General features: G+C 37.6%; 1 long non-coding RNA gene and 1 pseudogene across 2 annotated transcripts in view; one reads left to right on the forward strand and one right to left on the reverse strand.

The window, feature by feature from the left end:
• The window catches only part of LOC122673544, a 602084-nt gene that overhangs the window by 549094 nt on the left and 39099 nt on the right, over positions 1–13891 (forward strand). The window lies entirely within an intron of this gene.
• Positions 1555–2823, reverse strand: LOC122673542 (annotated as a pseudogene). The gene has a single exon (XR_006334710.1). The product of XR_006334710.1 is annotated as a 60S ribosomal protein L3-like (transcript).

Below are 13891 nucleotides of genomic sequence, written 5' to 3' on the forward strand. Positions count from 1 at the left end.
TCAGTTATGATAATTATTATAACAGTAAACAGACATGATAACAAAGTTACAAATATAAATGTTTAAATAATGAAAAGTAAAAGTCTTTCACATTTTGTCTTTTCCATAGACAAAAATATGTTTAACAATTTCTAGCTTTTCTCCTTTGTTGGCTATTTAAATAATTTAAGAAAGTATGCTTGTACCTTAATTTCTGAAAATATAAATTTAGTTATTATCAATAGTTTCACCTCAATAAAAAATTAATGCTATTACCCTACACCATTATATTCTTTCTCCTAAAAAATGTATATAGCTGCAACCCATGAAATGTTAACAGTGCTGTATCCACACCCAATTTATTAATTCCAATAATAGTGACACTATTAACTGTAATAATGCTGTGTAGCAAACTACTGCAAACTCTAAGGATCTACAGTATTCGACATGTATTTAGATGTTTATCTGAACAGCTGAGATCAATTGATCCAAGCCCAACACAGCTCTGTGTCTGCACTAATTTCAGCTGACCTTCCTCAAGTGCTTAGAGGCTCTGCTGGGCCTCAGATGCTCTAGACTGGTTTCCATGTGAGCAGGTTAGCTAGACTCTTCATGTTTCTCTCACTACTTTAGTCCAGGCATATTCTTTATAAGTTGATGGCAGGGGTCTTGGAAAGAGAAGTGAAGTATGGGAAGACTCTCAAGCCTAGGATCAGAACTGGCATATCATCAATTCTGTGCTGTTCTGTTGATCCGAGCAAGACTTGTGGGCCAACCTGAAACCAAGAAGAAGGAAAATATACTCTACTGCTTCATGGGAGAATCTGAAAAGTCACAGAGCAGAGAGTAGGTATAGGGAAGATTAAAGAATCGAGGCGCCAGATGCCAAGTACACAAATACTAAAACATAGACTAATTATAAGAATGTCCAATACATTTTTTTCACTATACCTACTCCATAGCTTTTTCCCAGAAATAACACACTTCAAAATATCTTCAGAAATCCTTGTTTCCTAGAGGTCCAAAGCATGTGCCATGTCAGCCTACTAGATTATCCTGCCTTGCCGCCCTTAGAGGATTTTAATTTCAACTGGTTTTATAGAGTTAAATATACCAAGAATCATAAATATGACTTTGACTCTCAAACAAAACAGATAAAAGGATAATACTGTCAACATTCCATGGACAGAGGAACTTGGCAGGCTACAGGCCATGGGGTCACAAAGAGTCAGATATGACTTAGTGACTAAACCACCATCATATCAGAAATATACTAATAAGAGCATTTGTTGACCTTATATGAGAGGATTTTTGTGGTATGACTTTTTTAAGTGTCCATGACCAATGATCAGTTATTTTTTGTCAATGTCGGTTTTTTGGTCTATGAATATAATAATAATATAATAATAATAATAAAATAATAATAATATCTACTGGAGAATATGACTTAGAAAAGTAAGTCACCTAATAGAATTCCTGGTAGATGACAGATGTTGAGTCTGTATTTGTTGTGACTATATTGAGCTCTAGTTTTGTGGGATTTGGAGCAGATTATTTAGTTCCTGTTAGCTTTAGTTTTCTTTTTTTTTTTTCCATTGGAAAATAATTTTATTGAGATTCTACCAGCTGTACAATCTGTTCTATTAGGCCCCTTCTTCCTTGGCAATTCGGTCCTTCTTAAGTGGTCCCATGAAGGCTTTCCTCTCCTCCACAGTCTGGAAGCAACCATGACCAAATTTGGAGGTGGTGTCAATAAATTTGAGGTCAATCTTCTCCAGGGCCCGCCGTTTGGTCTGCACCAGCAAGGACTTGCGCAGAGTGAGCACTCACTTCTTGGTTCCCACCACACAGCCTTTGAGCATGACAAAGTCATTGGTCACCTCACCGTACTGGACAAAGCCACCCAGAGCGTTGATGCTTTTGTCAGACAGATCGTAATCAGTAGAGGCATTGTTCTTGATCAGTTTGCTGTCCTTGATGAGGTAGCCCTGACTGATCTTGTAGATCTTCTTGTTGATCTCAGTGCGGTGATGGTAGCCTTCCTGCCCAGCCCGAGCCACAGAGAAGGCCACCCGGGCGGGATGCCACGCCCCAATTCAGGCAACCCTGCGCAGCCCTCGGTGGGTCTTACGGGGCAGCTTCTTCGTGAGCCACCGGCTGGTGACCCCTTTGTAGCCTTTGCCCTTGGTCACCCCAATGACATCAATCATCTCATCCTGGCCAAATACTTGGTTCACAGGGACCTGCTGCTAAGCCTCTCGCGGGCCCAGTCCAGTTTTTCAGCCACAGTGCCTCGGTTCACCTGGCTCTCCATGAGATGGGCCTTCTTCTGGCGCAGAGGAAGCAGGCGCATCTGGGTGTGGGCAATGACACGGATGACCTGACAGCACTTCTTCATGCTGCTGGAGTCCCTCTCCAGTTGCTTCTTGCCATCGACGTCCTGCCACTTCTTGCAGTATTTGGGGAAGGCCTTCTTCTTAGATTTATGCCAGTTCTTGTAGAAGCGCCTTTTGCACTCGTCGCTGATATGCTCAGCAAAGATGGTCTTAAAGGTCCGGAGGCCTCGGGCTGTTTCCACGTAGCCCACGATGCCCACAGTCACCACGGGCGGAGTCTCCACGCCGGTCACAGCCTCCACAACTTCCTTCTTGTTCACCTTGGACCCTGGCCTATCGACCTCCCTCACAGTGTGGGTCATGTAGCCGAGGAAGGCGGTGAGGTGCAGGGGCTTGGAAGAGTCATCCTTGGGGAAGCGCTTCACCTTCCCGCGGAGCCGGCTGGGGCGCTTCCGAGGCAGGAAGCCCAGGGACCGTGCCTGGGAGCGGAGAACTTCCTGGGAGACATCTGGCTGTCGGAAGCTGCCGGTAGAGGAGCTCTAGTTTTCTTATCTGTAAAACTAGATGCATGTGTGTGGGCTAAGTCGCTCAGTCTTGTCCAACCGTTTGTGACCCAATGGACCATACCCCACCCAACTCCTCTGTCCATGGGATTCTCCAGGCAAGAATACTGGGGTGGGTTGTCATTTCCTCCTCCAGGGCATCTTCCCAACCCAGGGATCAAACCTGCCTCTCTTACATTTCCTATACTGGCAGGCAGGTTCTTTACTACTAGTGCTGCCTGGGGAGCCCCAAAACTATTTTAAGAGTTATGACAGTTACATTAGTTAATCCACAGAAGGTAGAAGAGTGCGTGAATATGGTGAACATGTAGTCACTAAGAATAATTAGCAACTTCTTGGAATATAAATCTTTAATGTCTCATATATAATGCTACTTTTATGAAAGCTATTAAAACATATAAAATTATTTATCGGTTTATCATTCAAAAGAAGTTATTCAGCCTATTGTGCCCATATTAAGGAACAAATTATTTAATTAAAGAGCTGATATATGTTCCTTATACCTGCTTATATCCTAGATGTGGAGAAAATAGATGTATGTTTGAAACATAAACTAAAAAGCAGGCATGAAATTAATTCTGAAATGGTAGTTTATTTAAAAATTTCTCTAGAAATTAAAGAAAAGAGAAGATCAATAGCCAGAAAGAGGCTAGAGGGGGAAAGAAAAGAACTGTTAATCTGAACTTGAACAAATATTCAGGACATTCAAAATGAGGAAACAGTAGGCTTGAGCTCAAGAAGCAGTGAGAAGACAAGAGTTAAAAAACAAACAAAACAAAACATTTGCTTACATTGAAATGGTGCATGAATTTAGAAGGGAAAGATGGGCCCAGATTCAGGGGGAACTTTGAATATCAAAAATTTGAATCATATATAAGTCTAAACATTAGCCACAAATCAGTTTGCTTTGAGTTTTAAAAATATTTTGATCATTATTCTTTGCGTCCATAAACCTAACGTATGTATAACAAATGAAGTAACTAGTGATGTAATCAATATCTTTGAGAGAGGGTACTTTGCTAATTTTGGTTCACAAGTGTGAAATTTAAGAGCTAGGCTCTGCAAAATTATTTCTAAAATTCTCTACTATTTTAATCACTAATCAATTAATCTTACAATAAATGTTTCTTGCTTGTGTATTATCTGCTAGGGTTTTGATGGATAATGTGCACATTGTTGTAGACCTCAAGAAGCATGCAATCAGTTTGGAATTTGTGGGTAAAGTAACTAACACAAAGTGAAATGTTAAATTCTTGGGTATGGATGCTGAGTGCCACAGTGGCTCTTAGAAGGGAGAGGTCTGTGTGATCAGAAAAGACAATTTCTAGAAAGAATACAACTTGATGTGCACCTTAATACATACTTAGGAGACGGATGTGCATAAGAAATGGTGAGAGAGTCATGATAGAAGACTCAGCAAACACAGAGATGTAGGGGTGATCACAATGTTCTCCACTTTCAAAAGGAACCTGTCTAAATGTTAAGGCATAAATGTACTGAATGAGTCCACTGGAGTCAGAAAACGCAGGGACTGAAAACCAGTCGAAGATTTTGAGTCTAAGGTTGAAAACACGAGAGAGTTGTGGGAGCATAAGGAAGACAGTGTTAAGACAGATCAATCTAGTTGTGGTGGGCAGAGAAAGATTAATCATAAAAGACTCAGACAGGATTTGAAAGTGAAAGTGCTAGCCTCACAATCATGTCTGACTCTTTTCGACCCCATGAACTGTAGCCTGCCAGGCTCTCCCAGGCAAGAATAGTAGAGTGGGTTGCCATTTCTACTCCAAGGGATCTTCCCAACCCAAGGATCAAACTTGGGTCTCTTGCTTTGCAGGCAGATTCTTTACTGAATGAGGCCACAGGGAAGACCCTCAGAGAGGATTTGGGTTGTATCAAGGGCTCCAGAATACTTCTTTTTTTTCAATTTTATTCTCTATATGTCCCATACAATGGTCAGTATACCACAAGATATTATGTAACCTCAAGTATGTAAAAATTGGAACTCTCAAATGATCATCAAATAAAATATTTTCCAATTAGATCCTGTCCCAAACTGTTTTTAAAAAAAAAAAAAAACTGCAGCCTTATGTTTATCATTTCATGTTATAAATGTAGATAAATAGACAAAAAACACAATAGTCTGTATAATAAGATGACAACAACAAAAGATAGCCCTATGGTAGTATCTTACATAGAAATCAACTCCTGATATTTCTTTCCAGATTGGTTTTGAGCAAGAGTTTTAGCTCTTTATCCATATTTGTTTTTGAAATTTTGGCATCACCACATTCTATCCCATTTGTTTCTAATGTTAACACTGTTCATTGAAGGGAAAATACTAAGTCTAGGAAGATCATTTCAACTCATTGTTTTATCAGTTCCTTAAGCATAGAGGGCTGTTTTGTCTCAGAACAACTACAGTGCACTGTTTGTAATTATGGAGGCATCTTGGAATCGCAGACACCGAGAGAGAAAGCTCTGTGATCTGACTGTGACTGGGAAAGAGAGAATGCTTCTATGAAAATTCAATGTCTTTAAAACTAGAAATATTCTGGCTTCGAACTAATTGTTAAAATTTAGAAATAGAGGGAAATAGCTTAATTTTGAAATGACATTCTCTTTTTGAAAAATATATATTAAAGCATTTTTATATAAAGTCTTTTATAATATCGAGTAACTCTGACACTGCTTTGATGAGTAAAGTGTAAATGAATCGGATCATATAGATTAAATTCCCTTTGAAATGCTCAAGGGTTTAAATAACTAGTGGATATGTGATTGGCCCAAATCATTTGGGGTTTTATTGACCCCAAAGCATTCAAAAGAGGAATTGAGCTTCTCAGGCCATCGAAATGTGGCTGTTGGTCCAATGATGATATCTGATGTGAAACCTCAAGAAAATATTTCTTTTTTAAAAACCATATTACAAAATTATTTTTGCATCCAGTTAGTAATAGATGATATAAGTCAAAGTCAAGGAAACATTTTCTTCTGGTATTTTTGACAAAATCCTGTGCTAATTTTACCTGATTATCAAGATAACTAATTTCCTTTTGCATGTAGAGTTAAACTCTGCTTCTCAATTAGAATTAACTAGCTTTTCCAGAATTTGGTTAGAGTCAAGGGTGATGAGGTCCATGGGGAAGTGTGCAGGTGGAGAACCAGGAAATTATACCCTTGAGAAGCTCTGGGGTTTTTAATCATTGAGATCTGACCCATAATGACCGATGAAAACATTCTGCTCCTCACTAGTGACTTGCAGATGGTGGACCTGGTTCAAACTCATGTTCACTTCTTTCTTCCTTAAGTAAGCAAACACACATGTATGTATGTGTGTGTGTAGAAATATGGGATTACAACAGCTGTCAAAAATTCTTATTTCTGTTATTCATGACACCTAGCATCAGACTAAGGTGCTAGGTGTGATTTTTCCATGCAAAGAATTATCCAACAAAAGCCTTTCCCATAAACCCCCTCTGCTCTGCACAAGGGGTTCTACCTGCTCTTAGATTTTTCTGTAAATCTAAAATGTTCTAAAATCTCAAGTTTATTAACTTAAAAAGAAGTCTTTCACCATAGAGATTAAATCAGAAGCTTTGCTCTCCCATGTGCTATCCTCCCAAATGGCACACACATGCGAACACACACACACACACACACACATTTCCCCCAATATTCATTAATATTAGTTTGGTGAGTGATACAACTAACTAGCTTTCTCTCACATATAATATATATACAAGTAATGTATATTTGCAATGCATATGCCAATATAAATACACACACATATGACTGAGAAGGGGTATCAAACTATAGTAAAACATGCAATTATGAATCATAACTGACATTGAGTCTGTTATCATATTATGATTTGTAAGGTGCTCTGTGCACACAGCTGATGATGGAAGAGATGCAGACCCAGTGAGCTGAGAAAAGTCAGAGATATCTTTTGTATATTTCCCCCACACTGTGTAATCTATGTTTACATAATTCATTTTCATTTGAGAAGGGCAGCGACTTCCATCCTTTCTCCTTTTTTTCCTCATTGGTTTAACAAATTCTCAAGGTCTTTTTAATTAACTAGGAATTTTATCTCAATTGAATTTGCAATTATATCTATTAACAGTGAAATGATAATAAAGGTAACAATAAAATAAAGATAAAATAGAGACCATGATCTTAAATGTTTATTTTATTTTTGCTTGTTACAAAATAATAAAGCAAAAATATTAATTCCTCACATTAATAAATGTTTTGTTTGGTTTATCTTCTGCAATAAAGAATTGTTAATAATCTCTCTGTGGGTAGAAGAAAACATTGAAATGTAGTTTCCAAATCTTGCTAATATAGTTACTCATTTATTTTGGGAAGGTTGTTCTTAACCAAGTTAGCATTGTCATTAAGGAATATTTGGATTGTTCTGTTTTGTTAGCATAGTAGATGAATGGTAATGATGGGTTTTATAATTTATTATATAACTTATTCTATGTGATTAATATATTACTTGAACTTATTTTAAATGTACCTTTATATAAACATACACATATTATAGGTATAAGTAATTCAATTAAAATTAGTTTACCTAATATTATAATTCACAGTATCATACAAGAAAGTAATTTAAATAATTCTGTTTGTATATATTATATAAATATCTGTGTATGCGTTTATATATAAATATATATTGCAACAGTCACAGGTCAAAGACAAATCTCATGAAGATAAGTTATAATTTTATACGAGTATAGCTGTATTATGAAGGGAAAATACAAATTTTACTTATATATTATTTATTACATATATATTAAATATTATTTATTTAACAATGAAGTAGTCATATAAACATAGAAATATGCCAATAGCATTTGTAAATTACTTCAGAAATTACCATCTGCAGATATGTTTTTACAATTATAAATATGTTACTTATACAAATGGATAAAATTCTTTTAGCCACCTTACCTCTGTTTTCAATCTCTTAAATCAGGCTTTTAAACACCCACTGGTTTTAACATGCATGTTTGTGTGCATGTTCAAACCTTTTATACTCTATATGCCCTGGAAGAAGTAGTTACTCTCTTGTAGGAAATGCACTCATCAAACATTACCTGCAACCTAGTCTAGAATATATTATTTTTGAGTTATATCTGTTTTTTTAATGCCTCCTCTCTGTTTTCTCCTGTATTTATCTCTGTATACATATTCATTTGAAATCTACTTTTATCTTTACTTTTTACTCTGGAAAGTTGTCCTCTCTTGCCAATCTTTTTATAGGAGGTTGTGAATGGAAAGATGTTCTAAAATGACAGCTTAGCAGTTCTGGGAATATTCTGAGGGCTGATGATCCAAACTGACCTGACATGTACAGTGTTTCCCTATCTCCCATTTCCATTCTCACACTACCAGTCAGTCTGGCATATTCAGGGTCATTTGATCAGTTGCATAAAATGATCTTGATACTTAGCAGTCTGAGCATCCTTTGGGTGGCTCTTAACTGTCTTTGAGAACATTGTCCATGTACTAGATTTTAGTGAATGTTCCCCAGTTACTTTTCTACTCTAAAATATAATTTAAAAGTTTAGATGACTGTTATAACAAAAGATTTCTTACTTGCTTGGTTTCATTCAGTGTTTTTTTTTTTTTCTTCAATGCAATGTCTAATCTCATAATGTTACAATTGAATTTCTTATGTCTTTGCTATTTAACTACACATAAGATCTTTGCAAATTTCTCATGGTTGAAGTATTTTGTAAGAAGGGAAATCTCTGACTTATTCTCTTGTGTTTTTAGTAGAGAAGGTCAGATAGGTTGTGTCTAGCAGAGGAATAAATGAGGTACTTTGGAATTCCTATAGAATTCAAACCGTGAAGGGACTGATAATTTCTGAGCATTGCCAAAAATCATAGGGTGAATCATATGATTAAAGAAATGTATATTGTTAAGGAAATGTATCCTAAAAGCAGAGGTGTTTTAAAATGCATTTTGACTTTGCTAATACTTTTTTTTTTTTAATAGCTGGTAGTTCAGAGCCCTGAGCATGAAAAAGCATCAGATTTAGCCAGATCTCTAGAATATGGGTGAAAGAGATGCAGAATCACAAAATTCACATGTTTGCCTGGGGCTCTAAATATATCAAATCATCCACACTTCTCAAATGATCTGGATTGCTTTAACTTCTCCTCCTGGATCTTTCAGTGTCACAGCAGACTACCGTGAGGGCCAGAAACCCAGTATCCATGGCCAATTTCTTTGTTTAGAGCCCCATCTGGTTATAAAACCTATCTTATTCCTTGGAGATAGACCAGAACCATGGGTCCAATTTACAAGGGTTAGGTGGTACAAGTGCCTCTTCAGTTGCAATGTTCTTCATAAGCTGCAACCCAGTAATTGTGGCTTATTTACTTCGCAATGACCTAGTAACAGCAGCAGAATGTGGTCTCCCGACCACATGGCTTGATGGCCATCATGGCCTCCCAGCACGGCTTCTGCAGTGCTCCCAGCCTCTGTAGAATGCAGCAGCACAGCCCCTTAGTGGTGTGAGTAACAGAGGTCGGATTTGATTGTCTCTCCTCTGCAGTTTGGTTTGGGCTACTTTTGTGGTGGATTGACTCTCAGTTGGCTTTGCAGATTTTTAATGAGGAGCAAACATTGTTTTGGAGTGGCACAGCTGAGGAGCAGGGGCCTGGTGAAAGATGTTGTTTTTGGCAGAAATGATGGCAGAATCAGGAATAACAGCTGGGAAGAGTGCACTTAAATGTGAAAAAAAATAGAGGGTCTACTAACTGGAAAACTCAATTGTTGGTGAAGCTTCAGTCAATAGCTCTGAATTGAAAGTCATAGGTTTTTGCAAAATACTGAATTTGGAGTTACGGTTTCAAAGAATCTAAAAGAATCATGTGTAGGAGCAAACCATGGTATTAGTGTTTCCTTAGCATCTCTATTGGATTTGGGGTTTTTTTCATATTATCATGAAGTTAAACCATTTATGTATCCATCCATTTCTTTTCTGATTTCAACAATGAGTATTTCTTAAGAACTTACTGTTTGCCCTTCAGATGATAGGGAAATTCATTAAACATAGCCCCTATCCTTAACACTTTGCAGTCTTACAAGTGGGGAAAAACATCTCCAAATAACTATGCAAAATGAGATGACATATAAAGTGTTATGGGAAGGAATTTTTTTCTATCTACAAGAGTTAGAAAAAGCCTTAAGTTGGAGATAACACCTAAGTATAGATTTGAACGAGTAGAATTGAGAAACTCAGTCGTAGGAAAAGTAACATCTCACTTGAGGAAAGGCAAAGTAAAAATGCCAGATGTAAATAGTTTTTACTTTTATTGAAATGTACAAGGTAAGCAGTGGGAGGTATATTTGAGATATCTCCTGCTGAACCTTAAAAAAACACAAAAAAACAAAAACAGATCCATCAGACAAAAATACCAGTAACACTATAGAAGAACTTCCCAGGTGGGGCAGTGGTGAAGAATCTGCCTGCCAAACAAGAGACACAAGAGACACGGACTTGATCATTGGGTTGGGAAGTGGCAACCCACTCCAGTATTCTTGTCTGGGAAACCACATGGACAGAGCAGCCTGGTGTGCTACAGTCCATGGGGTCACAAAGTAGGACACGATGAGGACACAAGTGTTAAATAAATTAAAAATGCTATATAAGCTTTAATTAACACAGTTAACTTTAAGTAAGTCACATAGAAATTTTCATTCAATAACTGCAAAGCATATATTATGTTCAAACGCACTGGTCATAGCAAACACCCTCTTCCAACAACACAAGAGAAGACTCTACACATGGACATCACCAGATGGTCAATACTTAAATCAATTGATTATATTCTTTGCAGCCAAAGATGGAGAAGCTCTATACAGTCAGCAAAAACAAGACTGGGAGCTGACTCTGCCTCAGATCATGAACTCCTTATTGCCAAATTTAGACTTAAATTGAAGAAAGTAGGGAAAACCACTAGACCATTCAGGTATGACCTAAATCAAATTCCTTATGATTATACAGTGGAAGTGACAAATAGATTCATGGGATTAGATCTGATAGAGTGCCTGAAGAACTATGGATGGAGGTTCGTGACATTGTACAGGAGGCAGTGATCAAAACTATCCCTAAGGGGAAAAAAAATGCAGGGCAAAATGGTTGTCTGAGGAGGCCTTACAAATAGCTGAGAAAAGAAAGGAAACGAAAGACAAAGGAGAAAGGGAAAGATATTCCCATCTGAGTGCAGAGTTCCAAAGAAGAGCGAGGAGAGATAAGAAAGCCTTCCTCAGTGATCAATGCAAAGAAATAGAGGAAAATAATAGAATGGGAAAGACTAAAGAGCTTTTCAAGAAAATTAGAGATACCAAGGGACCATTTCATTCAAAGATGGGCACAATAAAGGACAGAAATGGTATGGACCTAACAGAAGCAGAAGATATTAAGAAGAGGTGGCAATAATACACAGAAGAACTATACAAAAAAGATCTTCATGACCCAGATAATCATGTTGGTATGATCACTCACCGAGAGACAGACATCCTGGAATGTGAAGTCAAGTGGGCCTTAGAAAGCATCACTATGAACAAAGCTAGTGGAGGTGATGGAATTCCAGTTGAGCAATTTCAAATCCTAAAAGATGATGCTGCACCTACCTCCTGAGAAATCTGTATGCAGGTCAAGAAGCAACAGTCAGAACTGGATATGGAACAACAGACTGGTTTTAAATCAGGAAAGGAGTATGTATGTCAAGGCTATATATTGTCACCTTGCTTATTTAACTTATATACAGAGTACATCATGAGAAACGCTGGGCTGGATGAAGCACAAGCTGGAATCAAGATTGCTGGGAGAAATATCAATAACCTCAGATATTCAGATGACACTACCCTTATGGCAGAAAGTGAAGAAGAACTAAAGAGCCTCTTGATGACAGTGAAAGAGGAGAGTCAAAAAGTTGGCTTAAAACTCAATATCCAGAAAACTAAGATCATGGCATCTGGTCCCATCACGTCATGCATATAGATGGGGAAACAATGGAAAGAATGGCAGACTTTTTGGGGGGCTCCAAAATCACTGCAAATAGTGACTGTAGCCATGAAATTAAAAGATGCTTTCTCCTTGGGAAAAAAAAGCTATGATCAACCTAGACAGCATATTAAAAAGAAGAGACATTAATTTGCCAACAAATGTCCATCTAGCCCAACTTATGGTTTTTCCAGTAGTCATGTATGGATGTTGAGAGTTGGTCTATCAAGAAAGCTGAGTGCCGAAGAATTGATGCTTTTGAATTATGGTGTTGGAGAAAGACTCTTGAGAGTCCCTTGGACTGCAAGGAGATCAAACCAGTTGATTCTAAAGGAAATCAGCCTTAATATTAATTGGAAGGACTGTTGATGAGCTGAAACTCCAATACTTTGGCCACCTGATGTGAAGAGCGACTCATTGGAAAAGACCCAGATGCTGGGAAAGATTGAAGGCAGGAGAAGAAGGGGATGACAGAGGATGAGATGGTTGGATTTCATTACTGACTCTATGGATACGAGTTTGATAAGCTCTGGGAGTTGGTGATGGATAGTGAAGTCTGGTGTGCTGTAGTCCATGGGGTTGCAAAGAGTCAGGCACAGCTGAGCGACTGAACTGAACTGACTGGCTGAACTGACTAAATTTTGAACACATCATAGGCTGTTAAGGAAGACTCAACAACATGGCAATCTTATTCTCTAAACAGAAAGCAATTAAGTTAAAATTAAACAACAATAACAACAAAAAACATAAACAAAGCCAAGTAGAAACAAGCCATATTTAAAAACTTAGAAACATGTTTTGAAATCATTTGAAAGATTGAGCACAAGAGAAGGGGGTGAGAGATGAAATGGGTGGATGGCATCACTGGCTCAATGGACATCAGATTGTGCAGACTCAGGGAGGTAGTGAAGGACAGGGAAGCCTGACAGGCTGCAGTTCATGGGGTCACAAAGAGTCGGACATGACTTAGCAACTGAATAACAACAAAATAGATGAAAGGATACTCATATTGGAAATAAAACATTTTTACAGTGGAATAGTAACAAATGCTCTACATTTTAAAACTTATGGCACACAGATGAAGTATTTAGAAAAGACATATATATCATGAAAGAGAGAAAGCCTTAATGTCCCATCTTAACTTTAAGGAACTATCTTAAAAACTTGAGAACAGAAAAACAACAGAACCACCTCACCCAAAAAAATTGAGAAAGAAATTATAAAGATGAAACAAATTAGTAAAAAAAAAAATGAAAACTAATATACAATTGATGCTTTCAAACTGTGGTGCTCGAGAAGACTCTTGAGAGTCCCTTGGACTGCAAAGAGATTAAACCAACCAATCCTAAAGGAGATCAACTCTGAATATTCATTGGAAGGACTGATGTTGTAGCTGAAGCTCCAATACGTTGGCCACCTGATGCGAAGTGCCGACTCATTGTGAAAGACCCTAATGCTGGGAAAGTTTGAAGGCAAAAGGAGAAGGGGGTGGCAGGAGATGAGATGATTGGATGGCATCAGTGACTCAGTAGACATGAATTTGAGCAAACTCTGGGAGATAGCGAAGGACAGGGAGGCCTGGTATAGTGTAGACCATGGGGTTGCAAAGATTCAGACATGACTTACAACCGAACAAGAACAACAACAATATATGATGAAAAGGATAACAAAAAGGAAAATGTAGATGCTTGACAAAACTACTAATGTTGACAAACATCCAGTAAGATTTATCAAGACATGAAGAATAAGACTATAAATAAGTGACTTTAAGAAAGGAAAAGGGAACACAACCACAGCTGCAGGTATAAAGAGTAAGAAGGCATGTAGTTTATATATTATAGTAACAAATTCAGATTCTGTAATCAGATTGAGTATGTTTGAATTCAATTTCCACATCTTATTAATGTATTAATATGATCAGAGTGTTAGGGGAAATATTGACTGAAACTGGCTGCCTGACCAGGAAAGTTAATAGCCAT

The sequence above is a fragment of the Cervus elaphus genome, chromosome 17 (assembly GCF_910594005.1).
Source record: "Cervus elaphus chromosome 17, mCerEla1.1, whole genome shotgun sequence".
Taxonomy (NCBI): domain Eukaryota; kingdom Metazoa; phylum Chordata; class Mammalia; order Artiodactyla; family Cervidae; genus Cervus; species Cervus elaphus.